General features: G+C 33.5%; 1 pseudogene across 1 annotated transcript in view; it reads left to right on the top strand.

Moving 5' to 3' along the window:
- Positions 1-24,804, top strand: part of LOC143244404 (uncharacterized) — a 298,731-nt pseudogene that overhangs the window by 235,454 nt on the left and 38,473 nt on the right. Inside the window, exon 6 of the transcript XR_013025052.1 lies at positions 15,209-15,418. The product of XR_013025052.1 is annotated as an uncharacterized LOC143244404 (transcript). The remainder of the gene's footprint in view (positions 1-15,208; positions 15,419-24,804) is intronic.

Here is a 24,804-nt window from a genome sequence, read left to right as displayed (position 1 = left end):
GATATTTTTCCTTTATCAAGTCTATTTAGAATTGTTTCTTATTCTTCTGATGATAAACCTGCAACAAACAAAACTTGTTTAGTATTGGTTTGTTTCGAATTTATCGCAAAGCTACAAGACAGCTATCCGAGCTACTCTTTTACCAACAAATAGTGGAATTGACAGTTACATCATAATGCCCTTACGGCTGAACGGGCGAGCATGTTTAGTGTGATGCGGATTCGAACCCGTGACCCTCAAATTACGAGTCGAGTCCCTCTTAACCACCTGGCTACGCCAGACTCTTGCTTAGTGATTTGGTACTGAATAATTAACGACATTTTATAAAACGTCTTGTAACTTTCTTATTTGTTAGTGGATTTTAATGACAACTGTAAAAACCAGGGTACGATAATATGATAGTTAATTTTTATAAATTTCATCTGTATCAAAGAGATACTTTTTGAGACATTCGTAAAATTAAAAAAAATGCGTACTACTTCGGCACGCATTGCATACAGATACCTTCACATGATATGCTCACTAATTCGACATGCTTAATAAAAGGTTTTATATACGTAAAAAATATTTTAACACACTTGTTTTTTATAAGCAAGAATAATACTTCTAGTAGCAAGTTTCCCAATTTTAAAAGAAGGTAAATAATACACGTTTGAACTTTTCGTTTGTTTTAAAATTCACGCAAAGTCACACGAGGGCTGTCTGCGCTAGCCGTCCTTAATTTAGCAGAGTAAGACTAGAGGGAAGGCAGCTAGTAATCACCACCCACTTCCAACTCTCGGGCTACTCACTTACCAACGAATAGTGGGATTGATCGTAACATTATAACGCCCCTACAGTTGAAAGAGCGAGTATGTTTCGTGTGACTTAATATCAAAACTACTGATGTATTCATATCAATCAAATTCCAAGGATCTGCTAAAATTAAAGAAATCAAATGAATCTTTAACAATAATATCAAATACTACATCATCAAGGGCTCAACCCTTGCTCTTATACTGGCTAATTTGTTCTTGTGTCATTTTGAAACCAATTATTTACAGTCCACATTTAAACCTTTAGTTTATAAGAGTTAGTCAGTAACACTTGTATTGTATTCAGAAAGCAAAAGCACGTCAAAAAGTTTGTAGACTAAGTAATTTCAAAGCACAACGAATTTGAAGAGCAAATATATTCTAATCTGCCTTTTTTTAGATTTAGGGTTCATCAACCAGAACAACAGGTTCGAAACTAAGAACTGCCACACACCAATATTTTCTGACCTGTACTGTCATTTCAGAACATTTATACCCGATTGTTACAAAACCAATTTAATAAGTATTCGAGTTCATAGAGCACATAAAATTACTAGCCCTTGTGGTTATTTTCATGATGAATTTATCAATATTAAAAAAATATTTGATTTAAATGTTTTCCCTGTAGCATTTATCAACAAAAGTATTTTCTAATACATTAATAACATTTACAACCATTAACTTCCTGACCTCAACGTTTCTAAACATCTTATCATTATGATGTTACCTTTAACAGGTTCCTACAGTATCAAACTAAAAGTGAAATAAAAAATATTCTGCAACCAACTTATCCCCAAGTTAGCAAAAGAGTTATCTTCAAACAGAACAAATGGATACAATTTTTTGTTGTCGTTTAAAGACAAAATACCTCCTGCAAAAACGTCGCTGATAGTATACAGAAATATTTGTATACTTTGGTACCAAAATCAAGGAACACGCACATAACATCTCTTTCAATAAGTCTAGAATGTTCAACTACCTGAGCAAAAGCTGTAGAGACAAATCAGACAGTGAACATTTCAGAATAATAGATTGAGCGAAATATGAATGGATATTAAGACGAAAGGAGTGTGTGTGTGTGTTTTCTCATAGCAAAGCCACATCGGGCTCTCTACTGAGCCCACCGAGGGGAATCGAACCCCTGATTTTAGCGTTGTTAAAGAAAAGAGGAAGCAGGCACTCCTGCTTCGTAACCCATGAGTTAAGCCTAACAATCAACTAGCTACGTCACGGCATTTTAAACAATAAGCTATTAATCATGTCCTATATGGGCGAAAACTGAAACCTTCATCTAAAAACAAATATCAGTATCTATAGAAATTGAAAAACAATTATTATGTGATTAGTCTAATAGCTCTTAATATTTTTCAAAGATAATTGGATTGCTTTAATACCTATTTATTGCAAGGCATTATCAAACTGATTAGTCTAAAAACTACTTATACATAAGGCACTGTTAAGCTGTTTAGCTCAATAACTATCACGATAAAAGTAAATAAAGTGATTAGTCTCACATCTACTCATACTAAAAACTTCATCTGATTAGTTTAACAACAACTCATATTCAGGCATTATCAAACTGATTATTCTCACAGATACTCACGATAAAGGATAATTAAACTTTCAGTCCAGCAATTACACAAAGTAGAGAAGTATTAAACTGTTTAGTCTAACAACTGCTCACAGTGAGAACCACTGAATGGATCACTCTAACAATCAATCCAAGCAAGGCACTACTATCGCTAACAGCTAATTTCTTAAGGCCATTTAATACAAACTATCAAACAGGTTGTTATAAAATTTAAATTCCATTAAGACAGGTAATATATTTAAATTTAACATAAGAATGCCTAAATCAAAAATAAGAATAAGTATTCCAAATAAAAATATATTTACAGATAGGCGTGCGAAATGTCAGGTAGACAGAACAATACTGAAGAAGATGGGAATTAAGTTGGTTAAACACAATATACTGAAACCACTATAAAGTTTCAACACGTTATTATATTACATATCACAATTTTGGTTTTGTGCGATTGGCAGACAGTTTATCTTGACAACAGCCCTGCAGCGAAGTTTACTTTGTGAAAGACTCCGTCAAAGTGGCTGTATGTTCAAAGCACACCACCCCATCTCACCAACTTTCCATAATCCAACAATCAAAGAAGGGCTAGTGTTTGACTCTATCTATTTTATAGAAGTCCAGTTGCATAAAAGCACATAAGCGTTGCGACTCAACTGATGTGGTATACTATATCATTAAGAAAAAACACAAGATAAGCATTAAAATCGAGCCATAAACAAAAAGATAAAGTCCACCAAAATAAAAAAGTACAAAACAAATGTGTGCTCTCTCAATTACACCTTGGTGAGTGCCTTCATTGAATGACAAAAGCTTTAGAAAATAATCATGAATTAATTCTTCTAAATACTTGAAAAAAATATTTTAGAGTTGAAATTTATTTGTTAAAAGTTGTTTTATTTATTTAATCTCTAATATAAAAATAAAAAAATTACAAATAATTAGTGTTTACATGAATGTGTGCCCCCTAGTGGCTCAGCGACTCTGCGGACTTAAACGCTAAAAACCGGGTTTCGATACCCGTGGTGGGCAGAGCACAGATAACCCATCGTGTAGTTTTGTGCTTAATTAAAAATCAACAACAACAACTACATGTATTTGTTGGTTTTTGTTAACGTTTGGTGGCGCTCATAGACCAAGTTGGAGGAATTTTCATAATACGTTTAAACAAAATAGCGCTAATTTAATTTACAACTTCAATGAATGTACAGTCTTGTCGATATTTAGACAATCAGTGTTTTATCCTCGGTTGTCATGGCATGATTTAATTGCCTTTATCTCAGCTTTATCCTTGGGAAGTCCATAGGCTATTGGTCTAAACTCGTAATTAAAGCTTCGCTTTTCTCTTTTTCAATTTTTTAAGCCAATATGGTTTCTAGGCTAAAAAAGAATGGAATAAAGCGGTCTTTTCTTGTTGATATTTCGATAGAAGAAACAGTTTTTGAACAACTTCTGTCACAGTTATAATCCTGATTTTGTTAAAACTTGTTCCAATGTAATCTACATTGGAAATACAAATATAAATATTTCATTTGTATTATAAAATTGCTGCATGTCGAGATTTTTTAAATTATAAAACAAGACAAAATATGCTTACTTGACATATTTTTCACTTGGCCTTATCATGTGCGTTTCGCCATATAGGCTACTGTGTTATATCTTGTTTGCATAAAGCCATCCTTGTTGGCTTATGTGACTGAATGGGAGATAAAATAGTCGCAAATAAATGTTAAATAAAATATATAAGAAAATATAAAACTTACGTTAAAATAAAACTCTTGTTTAGTGACTTATAAACAATGTTGTTGGTTTATAAGTTTGGCGTGTAAAAAGTTATTTTTATTTTACATTAGTGATCAAGAACTGTACTTTATGAATAAAAGCTAAGATAAGATTTACCGTCGTATAAAATAGCAACTTTATAGAAACGTTTTACAAGAATGTATGAAGATATAATACCAATAATTGAAATCTACACCAAAGATAAACATTAATAATTGTTTCTTAATAATTATTTGTTTCTTTGTTGTTGTTTTTTTAATTTCGCTTAAAGCTACATAGGGTCTACTTGCGCAAGCCATCCATAATTTAGCAGTGAAAGACTAGAGGAAATGCAGCTATTCATCACTATCCATCACCAAATCTTGTACTGCTCTTTAAAATGAACAGTGTGATTGACTGACACATAAAGAACGCCCACATAGCTGAAAGGGCGAGAATATTTGATGGGACAAGGAGTCGAACCGTGACCCTTAGATTGCAGGACAAGCGCCCTATCCACCTGGCATTTTTCTGAATTTAGAAATACTGTGACACCAATTATAAAAATAAGATAGTTTATTTGCAGAAGCTATCTAATCCGTCATAAAGTTCTTTTGTGATTCAAAGTTTAGGTTTTTTCACATTACAGTAAAACAAACCTTACAAGGTACAACAAATTGATGTAAACAGGCGCAGTCGTGTTGAGACAAATTTAACTTTTATTAATTAAATATGAAAGAAGGAAAGATGTTATATAAAATAGCCGCTTTGACCCTCAGCTGAGCTGCAGGTATGCTCAACTAACTACTGGTCACCGCGGGTGGTTCAGTCTCTCTAGGTCTCTCCATCAGTGGTCGGGAGACCATTGGACTTTTCTCTGTAGTTTGGAACGTTAATCCTTGAACGGCGGCCATTATCAGTTGATGCTGTTACCCACAAAAGCCTGTAAAAAATTCATGACCAAGCCCTTTGTGTTTTCCACAAGATCCTGCATGTTTGATGAGTTGGTTAGTAATATCTCTTCATCCAAGGCTCAATTAAAGTCCACCAAACCAAACATCTGACCAAACTCTTGAGTCTTAGAGATTGTTTGTTTGTTTTTTGAATTTTGCACAAAGCTACTAGAGGGCTATCTGTGCTAGCCGTCCCTAATTTAGCAGTGTAAGACTAGAGGGAAGGCAGCTAGTCATCACCACCCACCGCCAATTCTTGGGCTACTCTTTTACCAACGAATAGTGGGATTGACCGTCACATTATAACGCCCCGACGGCTGAACGGGCGAGCATGTTTGGCGCGATGGAGATGCAAACTCGCGACCCTCAGATTACGAGTCGCACGCCTTAACACGCTTTGTCATGCCGGGCCGATATTAAATGGAAATAGTGAGTTTACTTCATATCTTAACCTCTAGCTTAAATACGTTTTTAAATATGTCGCTTAATATGCGATGCTCTCACTCTAAGTTATTACTGATCATTTATGTTAGTTATATCTAACGTCCAGATAACCATGGGCCTAGAATGGCCTGGTTGCTCAGGCGCTCCACTTACATTCTGAGGGTCGAATGTTCGAATTTCTGTCACCAAAGATGCTCGCTCTTTCATTCATGAGGGAATGGTATAGTGTTAGAATAGTGACTCTGATCTGTCACTATTAAATTAGGAACGGTTAGCTTTGTGCGAAATTCAAAAGAAATAAAACCAAACTTAAATGAACACCAATGCCGGTTATCAAGGTATCGAGATATTGCTGTTCATCATGCCCCTCGCTAGTACAGCGGTATGTCTCCGGATTTACAACGCTAAAATCAGGGGTTCGATTCTCCTCGGTGGGCTGAGCAGATAGCCCTTCGTGGCTTTGCTATACGAAAAACACACACATAAACACTGTTCACCATATTATAAAAAAAACGACACAAAAAACACCTGTAGGCAAATACAGTGATGCTAAGGCTATTTCATCTTGAATTCCAATAACCTGACTCATATTCTGTTTGAAAAAGAACACAATTCCCTCACTGCACTATATATATATATATGTGTGTGTAGAAAGGGTCTTGTGTAATCTATCTACTCTGCATAAATCCCATTACCTTTCGGGTAGATAGTGCAGGTTATTTTTGCGAAACGTTACATGGAAGTTTTGAACATGAACTTCGCTCAATACCTCAAAAAATAAGGATTACCCGTTCTTTTGGTTCTATCAATTTTGAGATCCGCAATCCTTCTTATTTCTAATAATCGAACGGCGATCGCACAGTGTAGTATAAATCTTTCAGGTTTAAGTACCATATGGTAATTGAGGAAACTGGGGATGCCATTAATTTCGGTCATAGCTAACCTCCTATCTACAAATTATGAATTAGGAAGACAAGTTTTCATTTGGGATATTAACTCTGAGAACCAAAACAGACTGACAACCACGTCTCAATTGTTGACAACGATGGAACAACGCACCTTCCTACGTTTGTATGCATATGGTATAGATTACTTCTAAAATGTGCTTTGATTCAATGCAATTTTTGTATGGTCTGTTTCACTATATTACAACAAAAATAAATCGATTAAATTGTTTTAAATGAAGATAAACTTCCAGCAAATTATTTATCTTCTAGAAAATAAAATATATATATATTTTCATAAGTGATATTTGAATTTCTGAAGGAAATTGCTATGGTATATTTTTCAAAAACTGTTAAAATGCCTACTTTTGTAGTAGATTTTAAATATTTTTTATTTTGATCCTATATTCTTGTAATACTTTCAAATAAACTTTTATTCTATAAAACTGCAAACTTTACGTTTATTTTAATTCATTTACACCAGTAACAGTTTCAATGTGTTTATGATTGCTGGAATACAATATAAGTAACTTTTTCACCGCACCAAAACTGTACTCCATCCAACTGTTTTTTAATTAAATTGTTAATCATAATGTTTCATATTTTAACATTTTTAGAAATAAAATTAGATACATGAAACATTTTTAGTGAATAAATGTATACATAAAATATTTTGTTTAATGTATTGAGGAGTACGTGAAGGTTTGTTTTTCATGGTTTTTAATTCATTGTTGTATTTTTGCTTTCAGAGCACGATGAACATAAAAGAGTGCCAAATGGTTACCTGTGTCTGCGTTACGTAATAAGATTTAAATCTGTTCTATATTCATTTATATTTTCTTTTTGCCATTCAGGCAGTTACTTAGGCTAAGAAGGCCTAATATAAGCATATGCTAATAACAATAGCTTTGTCGATAAAAGGATACTTGACATAATCAAGTGCAACTTGATCCGACTAAGCCTACTTGTTTCGTTGTTAAACTTCTTATTACAATGTTTCACTCACTATATGTATGAAATGTTATTCCAAGATTTTACAAAATCAGGGCAGTAACTATGGCGTAAGTTCTTCCAAAACAGGCTTTCTTCTCAGCTTTTATCTCTTTATTCCAATCTTCAAGCGAGTTTCCATTGAATTGGAAGCCTTACTCATTTATAAAATTAAAAGAATGGATATAGAACTTTAATTAACTATCTAGATCATGAGACTATGGCTTTTCAAAGATATACGTAATTACATCACACCCGTGAAAAACAAGGAAGAGCAACAGTGACTGGCTAAAACTAATAAAACTGCATTTATATTGAAACTAAAAGGTGAAAATTGGTTCTGTTTTCGGCTCAAAACTATTTATCTTGGTTCTTAGTGGCGTATGAGAGTCCTGTTGGTAAGTAACTTTAAAAAAAAATGACATATGCTTGTAATTTCATACTGACATCATCCCAAAATCAATATTTGAAAGTTTTAACGTTTTTTACATATAAAATTAAATAAATGAAACATTTTGTACTGAATAAATTTATACTCTAAAATATTTTGTTTAATGTATTTAGAAATACATAAGGGTTTTTTTTTTTTTTTTATTTCATTGATGCATTTATGCAATTAGAACAGAATGCCAAATGGTTACCAGTGTGTGCGTTATATAACTTCAATCTAGGTTTGCTACATTGACCTTGCTGTAAGACTAGGAGTGTCCACAATAGATCTGAAAACTTCAGCTACACTTGTAAGAGCTCCTACAACATTAGGTGTTCAATCACTAATGGAATTTTCTATAGTATAGCATAAATGTCTTTAATTCTCACACTGTGTTCACGGGCAGAACATTCAGTGAACAGATAGGGTTTCACTGTGAAGCGAAATGATCCATAGTCATTGTTGTGTTGCCGTCCTGGACAATGCAATATAACTAAATTATACACCTGTAATGTTGTGATATAACATGCAATCATGTAGTACTAGGTTTTAAATTGCTGCATTTTTTAAGTCCACTTGAATATTGAACTTCGTACCATACAAATAGTGTTTGAAAAAGACAATTGCAAGCAATCCTTTGCACTATTTGGATTTAGAAGCTAGGAACGTCTGTATAGTAACAGCGGTAAGTCTACGGATTTACAACGCTAAAATCAGGGATTCAATTCCCCTCGGTGGACTCAGCAGATAGCCTGAGTCTTTGCTATAAGCTTTGCTATAAGAAAACACGTACATCAACTTTATGTATAATAAAAATAATTGTAAAATCCATCACATTCTGCAATTATGATAACATTGGTACCCAACAATATTTCTCTGTCGTTTCGTGGATACGTAAAGACTGGAGTCTTAACTAGAGTATACTTGAATAATGAAAGTGATTCGTCAGATTTCTGGGTGTAAACTTTGTACGAGCTTTTTGAGAACCAATAACAGAGCAGCAATCCTGGAGAAGTTGTCTTTTTGAACAGAAGTTAATGCTATATTATGGATAGAAAACTGTGTTTTTATCTATTACTGAGTAACATAGTACCAATTCACTACACCTCAGCTACAGTAAACCACATATTAATAGGGACCCGTAGGCACTATGACTCCATCTATAACATTCATTCACGCACTTCATTGTTCCTAGGCCTGATACAGTCAACACTGAATGACTGTCACAGTGAAGTACAGTTCATCTGTTGCACTGAAAAACTTATCAACAGTTTCTACAGTTTCTCTACCACTAAGATGTTAATACCTGTTAGAGGTTTCTACAGTTGTTCTGTGGTTAGTATTACCTAGAAGTAGTCTGTGACATGTCTTCCAAATCAGATCTAATTAATCACCATACGCCAGAACCAAGTCAGTATTAAATGGCTGAAGTGGTAACTTCTTTCAAAGTGCTTAATACATGACAAGATCAGTCAGAGTCTTGGAAACTTTCGTGTCAGCCAGGGACTCCCTATTTTGCCCCTGTACATATTATAGAAATATGTCAAGTGTTATTTATTTTTTTCCAGAAGCTGGGATTAGCATTAGATATGTCGGCTCACTCTTCCAACTATAATTTATCTAGTGAATACTAGGCCTGATTTGGATTCAGATATCTTCTGAAATCAAGATAGCAGCAGTTGCAACTTGGTGTATACCTTAATGCACCTGTTATACAGGTGGATAAAGATAGTAGCCTTACCTTATTTATACAATGTATGAACAGTTTATTTTAAAGTTAACAGTTTCCACATAAAAGGGCAAGTCATCTGTTTATCACTTCAGAGCGACAGTTGAGCAGAGGAATCATTAGTACCAGCTACTCAGTAGGTGCTGGTGAGAATGTGTCATAATGCTGAAATGTGTTGGCAAGGTTCAAGTTTGGTGCAGTATAGTCATTACAAGAAGAAGGTTTATGCCAAGCAAAATTATCGCAGCTGTCACTATTGGCTTCTCTTTCTCTTGTGATTTATACATATTTATAATTTTGTCATGACAGAAACTACCTTTGTCATGGTGAGAAGATCTCTTACAATTGAGTAATACCTAACTATATCACTAGATAGCTCTTTGATAAGTTTGTCTATGAGGACGTTTTTACATCCTGTCAAAATTATTGCTCTGTATGTTTTCATATGCACATTGTGCACAGCATCTTTATAAATGCCCACTTTATACATAGATGAGACTCAACTTGTAATTCTTTAACTTACCCTGATAGATAACTCGATTATTTAATTGTTCAGAATGTTGTTATAGCTTAGTCATAAATTGTAAATTAGTTCTCAGTCATTTGTGTTTGGTAATATCAAGGGTTGGAAAATCCAAACTCTTAAGTGTACTTGAAATTATTCAGAAAATATTTCGGTAATCTTTAGTTGTGTCATTAAACATAGAGGAAGAGATCCATTTAACCATGCTTATAGTGGAAATAAACCTTTCTTCCACGTTTTCTTGATTAATGCTAAGCTATGTGATCCTACCGAGGGTACTGTGTTTCAGGCATAATCAAAGGCTCATACATTTTTCTATTAGTTCTGCATGATCTTTATGATCCATGATAATATCTCTCCCGTCATGAAGAGGCTAACTATTGCTCATGGAATTTTATCTTCATCAGACAATTTTCTTTGTTTTACTTGCTAATGGACATTGACAACTTGTGGCACCTTAAACACTTTCTGCTAATCTTGGGTGGTACTGACCAGTGTCAAGTTTGAAAGCCTCTGGGTCAACAATCACCCTAGAGCTCTATGTATACAACTACATTGAGTCTAAGACCATCCAAACTACGGACATTTCCCATGTGCACTGACATTTATTTTCAAGGGGAAGACACACAATATTCCAACAGTTCCTTGTGAGCAACAAGTTATAGACACTTGCATCTGTGATAGGACAATGCCAAGGTGAGAACTTCTCTGAGACCCAACCAACTTACTATGCAAATTAAGAATGTCTGATGTTGTTTGTTTTTTTCGTTATTTAATCAGTTGAAACTAGCATTTAAACGTAATTAGGTTTATGACGTGCTGCCATCTGGTGAGGTAAATTGTGTATTTATATATCTGTGAATTAAAATACAGTTTTCTTTAAAATTCAAATGTTACTGAATTAAATTATTAATTCTCAGTAAATCCTATAAGAAATGTTTCATGTTTAGTAGCCCTTAGTAATTCCACTACAAAAATTAGTTATTAAATTCGAAATATAAACAGATTTTCATTATATTAGAAATATTTTAGGCACTAGAGACCATCGATTGAGCATAAATGAGTTTCGGAATTCCTCTTTAAATGTTCGACGCACGAGACTGGATTAAATTTTACTTTAACTGTTTAGCAACTGAGCCTAAAAGAGGGACTCTGTCCTCCGATGTTCATAGCTAAACACGAATAAGGTTTAGCATTTAATAACCCTGAAAGCTGTCAAAATATTGGAAAACCAATATGTTTAAAAATTGTTATAAAAACCAAGTTAACTGTATGTTTTTCCCCAGATTCTTCTTAATTTGTTTTTTACAGCTCGAAACCAGAGATGTGTAAGAAACATCATTATAAATTCATATTTTGTTCCCACAAGTCACTTTTTGTTCAATACCAGAATTCACCAACTGGGCTTGACGATAAAATCAAATGTTTATATGAAACGATATTTATGTAATCGTTAATTATTGCCCTTATAGGTGGGTATAAACGTGACAGTTTCCAAAATTTCAAAAATAATTTTTGGTTTGAATTTTGCGCAAAGCTACACGAAAACCATCTGTCTCGTCCGTCCATAATCAAGAAGTGAAAGACTAGAGGGAAGATAGTTAGTCAACAACACCCACCGCCACCTCTTAGGCCACTCTTTTATCAACGAATAATAGGATTCACTAACATTCTATGACACCCCCACAGCTTAAAAAATGGTGGGTGGGACGAGATTCGAACCCAAGACCCACAACTTGCGGAGTCAAATGCTCTAATCATTCCAGGCCTACAAAAAACATTTAGTTGATTAACATATATATATATATTTACGCGTTCTAGTAAAAAAATAGGTTTGGTTTACATATACACGTTCTAGTATAAAAGGCTTAGTTCATTTAGGGTAAAACAAGTTGTATTCAAGCCTTCTTTTCGTCAATTAGTTTCGTAGAAAGATGCTTAACTTCCTTTGATTTGATTTTCTATAACGTTCTACGGTTTCCCTTAGTTTATTAACTTAGCTCACATTCTACTTTTAGTAACGAAAGAGTTAAAACGTTTAGTTGTGTGATATCGCAGTAAAGTAGCATAGTCTATAATATTTTTTTGAAAGTTTGATTTTTCTTCTTCAAGTATTCGAGGAACTCACATTTAGCCTAGCATCATAAATGCTTCATCAATTATATTTCAGACCACTTATATGATTTTTTTTTACCGTTCTGTGTGTTTCTACCAGAATTGATGTTTTTTTGTATTTGATTGATAACTACAAGCAGATCTCAGTCTCTTATTACGATAGGTTTTTATTTCATCAGGGTAAATGCAGGAGAATCACAGATAATTGACTATTCTCTTCCATTCGCGTGAAAATAATGTTAGTATGAGAATAGTTTGATTTAGGGTATGATTACTTAGTTTGTTGTTTAACACAAGGCCATACAATTGAATATTTGCATCTCTTGTTCACCACAAATACTGGAGCATGCCCATATGGTTAGGGAGTGCTTAACTTGTAAGCTGAGGGTCACGGGTTCGGATCCCCGTCATACCGTGGGGGCGTTACAATGTTACAATCAATCCCACTATTCACTGGTAAAATAGTAGCCCAAGAGTTGGCGGTGGGTGGTGATGACTAGCTGCCTTCCTTCTAGTCTTACAGTGCTAAATTAGGGACGCCAGCGCAGATAGACCTTGTGTAGCTTTGTGCGAAAATTCAAAACAAACAAACAAACAAACGAATACTGGAATCTCGAAATACGATTTTTTAGCATTATAAGTTCTCAAAATTACTACCTGGGGGAGAGGGTATGATTAGACGTACTTAAATAATTCACGCACTATATATTTTACGTTTAAGGATAACTATATGTTTGTCCCTCGATGGTTCATTGGTAAGTCTGAGGACTATGAAATTAACAGTACGGTTTAATCAAAGAACCCGTTTAATTTAGTTTTAAAGTGAATTAATATTTATATTGCTCATATTTCGTGAAGTTGGCCAACATATGTGACAGCCGAACTCAAACTTATGGCGTATTAATTTACAATATTCGTGAATGGTAAAGAAATAACATCTTTTGTCGACTTTTCGATGTAAACGACTTATTTTTGTTCTACCTTATATCCACAAGCATGGTTTCTTACCCTGTGGGTTACTGATGGTTAGTTGCAACCCTAAAATCTAAGATTAGATCTTCGCGATGAATAGTGCGCAAATAGCTCTTTATATAGTTTACATTACAAAACGCACACCACCGCCAAAAACAACCAATAAACAAATTTTAAGATATAATAACTAACCAAGAAATGCGAATCTACTTTTATCTATAAGTTTAATGTTAACTAGATCCATCTAATGTAAACATCAAAGAAAATTATTTTACTTTTATATCTATTACTTCGCTATTGTTCAGCTTACTGTTACAGCAACATCAAGAGCCTCCTCACAATTAACAATAAATACTGAGTAATAGATAATGTTTTGTTTAAACGTTATAACAATGAAAGTTGTGTATTTTTTTAAAACTCCGTTTCTTGACGTTTCGAAGCTTTGTCGATAATTATGTTAATACGAACTCAAAATAAGTTGCAGTTTTCAAGAACTAATCAACATTTTCAAATATTTTCCATAGTAACAATGTTTGGTAACATAAAGCAAAATACTTGAGGCTCATTCCGTGCAAAGTTTATTCATAATTACGTGGAAAACACATTGGAAAAAGTGTGGAAAAACTTTGAATGGGAGGAACACGGAACCTCATTGTAATAACGTGGAAAACACACACAACGAAATTATGAAGAAAACAAAAACGAATGCAAGAAACGCCATCCCGATAGTAAGATAGTAATAACACATATAACAAAGTATGAAAAAACATTACAGTAAGAGAGCCACGAAACCTGATCGTAATAACATGGAAAACACATAGAGCAAAAATGTGGTAAAAAAACAAATATTCTCCAGTGCAAAGAACATGAAATCTCAACGCGATAACATGGAAAACACATAGACTCAAAAAAGAAAAACCTGGAAAAAAAATTCCAGTGCAAGAAACACGATATTCTGGTCGTGGTAACGTGGAAAGCACGAAGAAGAAAAAAATGTGGAAAAGAAGAAAATTCCAGTGCAAGAAATGCGATAGCTTGATAGTAATAACGTGGAAAACACATAGAACAAAATAAACTAAATGAAAAAGGATCCAGAGCAAGAAACACGACAACCTGGTCGTTTTCTTTAGAGGTAAAAATTATTACAAATGTGATTACCCCCCCCCGCTAGTACAGCGGTATGTCTCCGGATTTACAACGCTAAAATCAGGGGTTCGATTCCCCTCGGTGGGCTGAGCAGATATCCCGATGTGGCTTTGCTATAAATAAAAAAAACACACAAATGTGATTTTGAAATATGTTCACGTTATCAAATATCATGCAATGGTTATGTGTTTCCGATGTAACTTGAATCAAATTCAGCGATAATTCTTCCCTTCTCAGCTCAGTTCCTGGTCTTGAGGAACTTTAAATCAAAAATTCATTAACAAGTGGTTTTATAATGACCCATCTGTCCAGGAAAGGGTAGACCCACTTCTAAGCTGATACTAATTACAGACAGCAGTTTTAAGATCACGAACAAAAAGATTCTGAGAGGAATAATCTAGGCTGAGAATTAAGGGACTGTGAATAAATTTAAGTTTGTTTCTTTTCACTAAATATTAAACGTGTGTTTCCATTTCTACTATAGTAACTAATTTTGAATAAGATTCTTTAATTTATTTTACGTGATTAAATATATATATATATATTGAAAGGCTAATATTTTGAGTTGATAATCGCTGAAAATGTCTTATATTAGACGTACGTTATTGCTTGTTTTTTTTTCTCAACACGTTCTGTTTAATAACTTTCAAATTCCATCTATTGTTACGAAATCACAATTAACCGAAATCCATCTAAGACTTTCCAATTGTTTCAAGTCATCTCATTGGATAAATATCATATAGCTAGATGTGAATCACTACACTGAATGATATAGTGCACTTAAAAAAAATGAAATATAAAAACGTTTCCCCACCTATTTCTTAGTGGATCTTACCGTCTCTAAAGCAACCAATCGCTGATAGTAATGAAGAAAATCGACCAATGACGAAATGACTCCGCCAAGCAATCACTTGTGTGAGATGAGCTTAGAAGCAGAAACAGACAAGCGGCGGCTATGTAATGTTTTACCGTGTACGACAACACCATCGGGTCTTAACGAAACGAAACGAGTCATCTTTTGTCGGATTACCTCTGGTAAGTAGAGAAATGTTTTTGAGCACTGAGTTCATCTTCACAGTTATTGTGGTGGGGTATACAAAATTGTCAAGTTTCGAAAGCTACTTCAAGTGCGTCGAGAAATGCTGGTATTGGCTATCCAATGATTTGCTTTAAAGTACTTTATTTGATATTCGAAACGACGTTTCTTCTTCTAAAACTGGAAGAACATTTGTAAGAACCGAGAGATTTCTATATGCCATTTATATATATCGATCTATTATCATACCTACCTTAAATTTATTTATATGTTATCTATTACGCTCTCCGTCTATATCTGTTTTACTCCTATATGTACTTTGTTGTATCGCAAACTGTTTTCGTTGTTTCATTATTGGCTTAATTTTTTCCTAGTTTATATGGGTGTGACTATAAAAAAATGATAATGTCAAATCCGAGCACATTCTTACTAAGAATAGGGAATTGATGGAAGAATTATTACGTACAACAAGTTAGTATGTTCGGGTAGTAGTGTTGCTTGAGGTAGTGCTACTTGGTTTTAAGAATGTAAAATTGGACAGGTAACTGGAACTATTTTGGTACTTAAATCGAGACCGCTATGTTATAATTTTGATTTTATTGTGAAAGAACTGGAGTCTTGTTAAATACATATATATATATACACTCAACTCCATTATTTCAAAATCACAGTTGAATCTTGCTATAAACAGTCTTCAAGCTCTTAGCATATTGCATGTTTCCACAAATTTAGATTCTTTTAATTCTTAGTCCCAGAGCGATGGTTCCTCTCAACCAATTAATTTCTACACCTGCTGTGAACATATCCATTCCATATTTCTTACAATTCTAAACCTTGAGGTTGTCTCTCAGTTTAAATCTTTTCATACCTAAAGCGCCCTCAGGTGTGAGAAAAAGTGATTAGCGATAGTATATTAATACCTCTAATAAATATTGTGAAATTATTAATTAATTAAATGAAATTCGAATATTAGTAGGTCAAAATAGGGAGTTTGAAAGGAATTTATGAAATATGTAACAAGTTGGCTAGCGAATTCGAATTTGCTCATTTTCATTTCTTTTTTTTTTATATTAAAATTCCATTGTTTTGTAAGGGACTGTTTATTTTAGGTACATCAAAGATATCCAGACACTAAAGAAACTCTCTTATTACTGACGCTTTTCATCCTAGAATTAAATTTTGTTTTGTAAACAGAGCGTGATTAGAAATAAGTCGACGCCATTTCTACACAAAATTTTAAAGTACACAAAAATTCCACATGTATTTTTCAACACCAGTTTAAGAAATCGTTTTCAGATGTGTAAGAAGATATCAATTTAGATGTCTTATTTTCGAAGTCCAGTGAAAACAAAATATACACATGCCTTTAGTAAAGTTTATCAATTTTGACACTTTTTTGTTATAGGCCCTTTATTATATTGACAAACTTCAAAACATTGTGTTCAGTCATTGTTATAGGCCCTTTATTATACTGATAATCTTCAAAACATTGTGTTCAGTCATTGTTATAGGCCCTTTATTATACTGACAAACTTCAAAACATTGTGTTCAGTCATTGTTATAGGCCCTTTATTATACTGACAGACTTCAAAACATTGTGTTCAGTCATTGTTATAGGCCCTTTATTATACTGACAAACTTCAAAACATTGTGTTCAGTCATTGTTATAGGCCATTTATTATACTGACAGACTTCAAAACATTGTGTTCAGTCATTGTTATAGGCCCTTTATTATACTGACAAACCACAAAACATTGTGTTCAATCATGAAAGACATACACTAGTAACTATAAATAATACGTTTCTTATAATATTTTCTTCTTGTGACGTACATTTGTCTTCTAAACTGTAGGCCCAGTGGCACAGCAGTATATCTTTGGACTTACAACGCTAAAACCCGAGTTTCGATACCCGTGGTGGGCAGAGCATGATAGCTTTGTGCTTAATTCAAAACAACAAAAACTCTAAACTGTAACCTTAAATCTGGAAACTTAATATTTCTTTAAAGGAAACAAAGCACTTAAGTTTCTAATAATGAGTAACTGCTTCCACCTTCTAGAAATACATGTAGAAACTTAACAGTAATTAAATGTTGTCTTCATATTTCCTCTTCTACGCTCAGTAATATATAATTATACCACGTTAGACAAATAATGAGTGACACTTCGGTTTCAAGGCTTACAACATTTAATGTGCATGACGTCATAGTATCAAGCTTTGTACAGATACATTTGTAAAAACGCTAAATTGTCGGTTGAGCGAGTAGAGAAAAATGCCTATTTACTCAGGTATGGAATGTTACTATACTCTAGATAAGTGTTGTGTTTTATTATATATTATGTTCAGAAAAAAACAACAACAACTAAACAAACAGGTTTACTTGAAGGAAATATAATTATGTTTATTTGTTTTGTTTTTCGAATTTCGTGCAAAGCTACACGAGAGCTATCTGCGCTAGCCATATCTAATTTAGAAATGTAATACTAGGGGGAAGGCAGCTAGTCTTACCAACCGCCATCTTTTGGGCTACTCTTTTACCAACGAATAGTGGAATTGATCGTTGCATTGTTATATATTACTCCTCTACGACTGAAAGGGCGAGCATATTCTGTGTGACGGGGATTCAAACCCAGGACCCTTTCTATATATTAAAAATTCTCTACTTTTAAGGCCCGGCATGGCTAGGTGGTTAAGGCACTCAACTCGTAATCCTACGGTCGAGGATTCGAATCCCCGTCACACCAAATATGTTAGCTCTTTAAGCCGTGCGGACGTTATACAGTGATGATCAAAATCACTATTCGTTGGTAAACGAGTAGCCTACGAGTTAGTGGTGGATGGTGATGACTAGCCGCCTTTCCTCTAGTCTTACACTGCTAAATTAGGGACGGCTAGCGTAGATAGTCTTCGTGTAGCTTTGCGCAAAATTCAAAACAATATATACCTTTAAATAATTGTTCAGTCATTAAGATTTGTTGTATTTCAATTATTCTTTAGAGAATTTTCGAATCTGGTTTGCTGTTGTTTCTTTCACGCGCATACCAGATTATTTATTATTAACTTTCCTATGAATTATTGTTTCAAACGACATCTTATTAGTATGTTCGATATACATGAAGTTATTCTAATTGTTGACTTCATGTGCTCAGTCAAATATGAATAATAGTTTCTATTAATGATTTAAAAAGAGACGAAGTTTTGATGCCAGTTTTTGGCATCAACTCTCTAGGTAAATTACTTACGAAATAAAATGATAAATTTCAAATTAAACATTATAACGGTTTAAATACAGGATGTCCGAAAAGTCTGGAACTATAGATTGTTTGCAGCCTTTCTAAATTTCAGATACGTGACTGATTATGTCGCTGTCAAAGCATGAAAAGGTCGAATTATTCCTGTTATTAATCCAAACTAGTTTCGAATTACAAGGACAGCATGTGGACTATATTCTGCCAAATCCGTTGAAGTGTCTAAGCATACAGATTATGTATAAATTTTTAAAACGTTACGTTGTTTTAAAGGAAACTTACTATTTTGTCATGAAGAGAGCCATTCCAAAATAACAAAACTTTACTAAGAAAAGTTAATTTTCTTAAAAACAACGTAACTGTTTCTTACCAGTCAATAATAAATATTGTAGACTGTAAGTCTGATTTTCTTTGGCGTTTTACATACTGGAGATCACGATACAGATACTATGTTTTCTACAGTAATGAGATCTCGAACTTGCTACTTTAGGTTTTGGTTTTAGTTTTACAGTCTTCACCAAATAAATCACGAATTGGCCATTCTTATCTTCGGCGTTTTTCTCCATTTTCAATAAGGAGATCACGAGATGGTTACCCCAGGCTTCTGAGTTTTATTCGATGTTCTATAGTGAATAAATCTTAAAATGGCCACTTTAGACTTTCTTTTTTGTTTGATATTCGTTAGTAAAGAGACCGTGACTGGCTATACTATATTTTGTTTTTGATTTTGTTCAGTATTTATCAGTAAGGTGTCTATGACTATGTTTATGGTTTTGTTTGAGATTTTCTTTTACTAAAGGTATTAGGGCACGTGGCGTAGGTTTCATACATTTGTCTGTATTCTTCAGTAATGACATCACGAACTTGCTACCCTAGATTTTTTGTTTTATTTTTCACAAGTGGATTTCCAAGCTTTTGACTATATTTGACATTTTTCAGAAATGAGATCACAAACTAACTACTCTAGATTTTGTGTTTTATTTTTCACAAGAGGATCTCAAAGCTTTTGACTATATTTGACATTTTTCAGTAATGACCTCACAAACTAACTACTATAGATTTTGTGTTTTATTTTTCACAAGAGGATCTCCAAGTTTTTTACTATATTTGACATTTTTCAGTAATGACCTCACGAACTATCTACTATAGATTTTGTGTTTTATTTTTCTCAAGAGGATCTCCAAGCTTTTGACTATATTTGACATTTTTCAGAAATGAAATCACAAACTAACTACTCTAGATTTTGTGTTTTATTTTTCACAAGAGGATCTCCAAGTTTTTACTATATTTGACATTTTTTTCAGTAATGACCTCACGAACTATCTACTATAGATTTTGTGTTTTATTTTTCTCAAGAGGATCTCCAAGCTTTTGACTATATTTGACATTTTTCAGAAATGAAATCACAAACTAACTACTCTAGATTTTGTGTTTTGTTTTTCACAAGAGGATCTCCAAGTTTTTACTATATTTGACATTTTTTTCAGTAATGACCTCACGAACTAACTACTCTAGATTTTGTGTTTTATTTTTCACAAGAGGATCTCCATGCTTTTGACTATATTTGACATTTTTCAGTAATGACCTCACGAACTAACTGTTATAGATTTTGTGTTTTATTTTTCACAAGAGGATCTCCAAGTTTTTTACTATATTTGAATTTTTTCAGTAATGACCTCACGAACTAACTACTCTAGATTTTGTGTTTTATTTTTCACAAGAGGATCTCCATGCTTTTGACTATATTTGACATTTTTCTGTAATGGCCTCACGAACTAGCTACTCTAGATTTTGTGTTTTATTTTTCACAAGAGGATCTCAAGCTTGTGACTATATTTGACATTTTCCAGTAATGACCTCACGAACTGGCTACCTTAAATTTGGCTCCTTATTTTTCACAAGTGTATCCCGAGGATTTTGCTTTTATATTGTATACTTCTCTGTGGAAAAACCGAAATGGTTGCTTTAGGTTTCTGCTTGTTTATCCGGGTTCGTCAGTACGGATGTTACGAGTTGGTTGTAGCAAGCTTCAACTTTTCTTCCGTGTACTTTAGCATGGAGATAATGATCTAGTAGGAGCTAATGATTTAGTAGGAGCTAATTATCTAGTAGGAGCTAATGATTTAGTAGGAGCTAATTATCTAGTAGGAGCTAATGATCTAGTAGGAGCTAATGAACTAGTTGTCTTAAGGTTTGGTGTTATTGCGTCACTTACTGAGGAGGTTTCGAAGGGTAACACTAGTTACCCTTCGCTACCTTCATTTGTAAGCAAGAAAACCTCAATATGGAATCTCATAGCTAATATTAGCCTTATTGATTTTTATAGTATTTATAGAATTTTGAAGGAAATTGAAAAAAAAATCGTAATGGGTAACATTAGTTATTATTTTTAAATATTTTTATAAAGGTTTTTGTCGTCTAATGACCTTTAAATACTTTGAAATCGACTACTTTGTGCCTTATTCTATCATTTATTTTTCTGACCATTCAGAGCAGTCTATTTTAAGAGTTATTTAATTATATCTAACATGGAACGTTTTACACTAAAGGAAAAAAAAACAAAAGAAAAACCGGTGCTGTGGAAAAAATATTTTGGGAAAACAACATATCGAATAATTTAGCCCCACCTCCAAAAAGTGGGAAATTATAGAGAGAGTAAGTAAGTAAAATATCTTTACTGTTATACACTTTCATACAATATGGTATTTAGAAGGTATATAGGATTATTAACTAAATAATCTTGCAAAATCAGTTACACGAAAATTCGAGCATGTTTAGGATTTTGTACAAATAAATACTGTTAACACTTGTGTGGAATACTGAAGTTCCGTATCCGTTATTTTATTGTATATGTTGCAGTATCTTTTATTGGTTTTATTCTGTAAAATTTACAGTTGTTACACGATCAGTTTTACGGTAGACATCGTATATTTTACAGCGTGTTATATCGAGTTCATTGTTAAAGTTAGTTTGCTTTTGAATTTCGCGCAAAGCTACACGAAAGCTATCTGCGCTAACCGTCCCTAATTTAGCAATGTAAGACCAGGGTAAAAGGCAGCTCATCATCACCACCCACCGCCAAACTCTTGTGCTACTTTTTTCTCAACGACTAGTGGGGTTGACCGTCACAAATATAACACCCCCACGGCTGCAAGAGCGAGCACGTTTTGTGTGACGGGGATTCGAACTCGAAACATTAGTTAATGCTCTGTTTCGTTTATGACACTCTGTCCCTTCCACTCCAGTGATACAGCGGTATATTTGCGGACGTACAACACTAGAATTCGGGTTTTGATACCCGTTTTGGGCAGAGCACAGATAGCCCATTGTGCAACTTTGTACTAAACTTTAAACAACAAACAGCAACTTTTATGATACACAGTGTATTATTTTGTTTGTTTACGGTACGATATTCGTTTGATCGTAAAATTTATAGGTGTTACATCGTTACTTTTATGGTAGACATTCTATATTTACAGCGTGTTACATCAGATTCGTTGTAAAATTCAGTTAATGCATCGTCACTATTATTATTTACAGCATATTTTTGAGTTGTGTGTTATATTTTAAAAAAAATCAGAACTAAACAACTGATTAAAGAAAGTTGTTTATTTTTTGTAAACACTTGAGATGAACACCCCCAAGTGTTTAATATCTTATGACCACTTGAAATGAATGAACACTTACTACAATATTCACGAATAATTGCCGCCAGCGTTAAGTGAACGCGAATCATTTGCACATAAAGCGTGCTCGTAAGCCTTTCGCCGCACACTTTCAATACAGAATGAATTCTAAGTCATAAAGAAACATTATTAATATGAGTTTTTGCTTTTAGTTTAATGTATAGGATATACTAAAAATGCTTTTATTTCACAGTTTTGTACGTAAAGGTTATAATGACGGTGAATATATGCTCTTGAAAACAATATCATAAAATAATGTAAAGTATTCCTAAAAACAGAGTATGATAGTGAAAGAAAAGTGAAGTAATAAATAGGTTGATACGTGTTGAGTGTTACTAAGTTTCCTTCTTTAGGTTTGGTTTGTTTCGAATTTCGCGTAAAGCTACACGAGGGCGAGCATGTTTGGTGTGACAGGGATTCGAACCTGTGACCCTGATGTTACGAGTGGAGTGCCTTATGCACCTGGCCATGCTAGGCCTAGTATTTTTAAGTGTGTGTGTGTGGATTTCACGTCGTTTTAGAAACTTCAGACAACAGCATCAAACTTTGTTAAGAGAAGCAATCTGCATTAGTAGTTCTATTCACTTTAAACTGACAATCCATTATATGAACTTATTTATTGAATTGGAAGGCTTTAGACAATCTAAATACGTTAAACGTGCTTGTCAAAACCTTTTAAATAAAACAGTTGATAGCCTAGTTACAGTCAGTTGACCATCTGTTAGGAACACAGAAGCCAACTTACATCACTACTTGTTATATGCCGCATTGCTTCAACGCCTATTTACAATTTTTAAACGCTCACTGCCTTTGTAAAAAAAAATAAAAAAATCATTGAACGTAAATTTATGATATGTGGTAATAACGGGATATTGTCGTTGTCGTGAATTTACGGCAAATATATGTTGGACCGTGAAGAATGCTGTAGTATTGTTTAATGTAACTTCACACAGCACTGTAAATAGTAATCCTCCCAATCTCATGCACGACGCAATATGTTCCTCTTGTGTGTTGTATAACCAGTGTTTTTACTATCAAAGTGACGCTTTGTCATCTTGTAAAAAATGTTCATGACAGAATGCTTTGCCTCTCACAATTTTTTTGTGTTAAATATAATGATACGTGTATTTCATTAAGTTTGCTCAACTTACACATGAAAAATAATAAAAACCATCCAGAAGTGGTTGTTCTAAAGAATGAGATATATGGGTGGAATCGAATCCCTTATATCATTATAAGCTTACGGTTGACTCTCCGACAGGCCTAGAAATGATTAACAGAAAAGCTTTGACGTTGAAGTTTTTGTATTTCGATTATTAGTTAAAAAAACAAAATATAGTGATCAAATTTTATTTGTATCATTTAACATTATCTTTGCTGAAATATGTCTTTACTAGTAATTTTACTTGTAATTTTCAGCAAATAAAACAACAACAACACCGAAATACTACATTTTCATCAAAGAGCACATGCTATAATTTGTGTACGTTGGAAATTAGTGTTGCAAGAAATAATATTATCCAACTTGAAGCGGCATCTGGTTGGACATTAGTTTCAAAAGGGGCACTGTATAATTGTTGTGTTAGCGCCGGTCCTTCAATACGCCTCATGGACTTAAGGTAGTATCTTTAGTGTCATAGGATTTGATAAAGCGAGATTATAATAATTTCATAGCTTAGATTTAAAGCTGATATTTGCTTTGTGACAACTACAACGAATCTAGTTTTAAAGTTGAGATGAACTGAACCACAATGTATTTATAATTACACAGCAGTGTTCAAATAAAAATATTAGTTAACATTAAGCCTACAATTTCTCGTAAAAGTCACTACATTAAAATAGGTGCTTCTTGTAAAGTAAAATTAATACATAATAATTAAATTAACACGACATCACTTTTTTTTTTTCAAAATAAACATTTCAAGGACGAACAACACATGTGCTATATAAAGTATTTACTTCAAACTGTGAAGGGATTAATAGTTATGCCATATATTTCTAGTGTCAGGTAAAGATGAATTTCCTACTTATTTTTACAGAGTGAGTGATTGACATTCTGGTTTGTGTATTGTTATTACTATTTCATTCTTATCATTGTAAGCATTGTTGAACACTAATGCGTGTATGCTAAGTTCTCCTAAGAATACAAATGATGTCTCAAAGACATTGTCCTTTTTCATCTTCGATATAACATTTCCTGTTAAATATCTTACTGTTTAGGACCTAGGTTAGTTTCCCTATCATTCATTCATTTTGTAGGTTTCATCAGAAGGGGCCGTACTAGATTTATCGAAACGTTTTTCTATCTTTCTGTTGTTTTTTTCTACGTTTTCTACATTCCATCTTTTTAAACGCATTTTGTTCATTGCCCTTGATGTGTTATTTATTTATTTGTTATTTCTTGTTTATACTTATGTCTTTAAATCTTCTTTGTATTATCTGATTCGATAC

This window comes from Tachypleus tridentatus, chromosome 2 (genome assembly GCF_004210375.1).
Source record: "Tachypleus tridentatus isolate NWPU-2018 chromosome 2, ASM421037v1, whole genome shotgun sequence".
Lineage (NCBI taxonomy): Eukaryota > Metazoa > Arthropoda > Merostomata > Xiphosura > Limulidae > Tachypleus > Tachypleus tridentatus.
Note: the sequence above shows the minus strand (reverse complement) of the source record. Positions and strands in the feature narration are given on the sequence as shown.